Source organism: Fukomys damarensis, unplaced genomic scaffold, assembly GCF_012274545.1.
Source record: "Fukomys damarensis isolate Sample0158 unplaced genomic scaffold, DMR_v1.0_HiC HiC_scaffold_12, whole genome shotgun sequence".
Classification (NCBI taxonomy): domain Eukaryota; kingdom Metazoa; phylum Chordata; class Mammalia; order Rodentia; family Bathyergidae; genus Fukomys; species Fukomys damarensis.
The window spans coordinates 17,939,368-17,939,777 of NW_022900924.1; the positions used below are offsets into that span (position 1 = coordinate 17,939,368).

Here is a 410-nt window from a genome sequence, read left to right on the forward strand (position 1 = left end):
CGAGCAGCCGGCTCCGAGGTGCAAAGCCCCCCACAGCCAGAAGGAGAGGGCGCCACAAGCCGCGCCGGGAGGCTCCCCTGTCTTTTAGGCACCCCCCCCCAAAGCACTTCAGTGTCTCATCCCCTCCGAGGCTCAGGTCTGGAGCCAGCCAGGGTATGGCTCCACGCCGCTCGAGGGTCGCCGGGAAGACCCTCTTCTCTCCTTTGGGGCACACGAGGCAAAAAGAAAAGTGGGGGGGGGGCTTAAGGACCTCTCTTCATCCTCCCCCCCCGGCCTTCCCCGGCTGCCAAACACAAAGGTCCAGAAACCATTTTCCCTCAGCGCCCAAACATTACAGCCCTGGCCTGCTCGGTAAAGGTTCTAACAAGGGGTAAAAGGCACTTTTTTTTGCCTTTTCTTTTTCTTTCTTT

At 59.5% G+C, this 410-nt stretch overlaps 1 long non-coding RNA gene across 7 annotated transcripts in view; it reads right to left on the bottom strand.

Moving 5' to 3' along the window:
- LOC104848427 overlaps positions 1-410 on the bottom strand; it is a 6,674-nt gene that overhangs the window by 4,742 nt on the left and 1,522 nt on the right. The gene's annotated exons all lie outside the window — the stretch shown is intronic.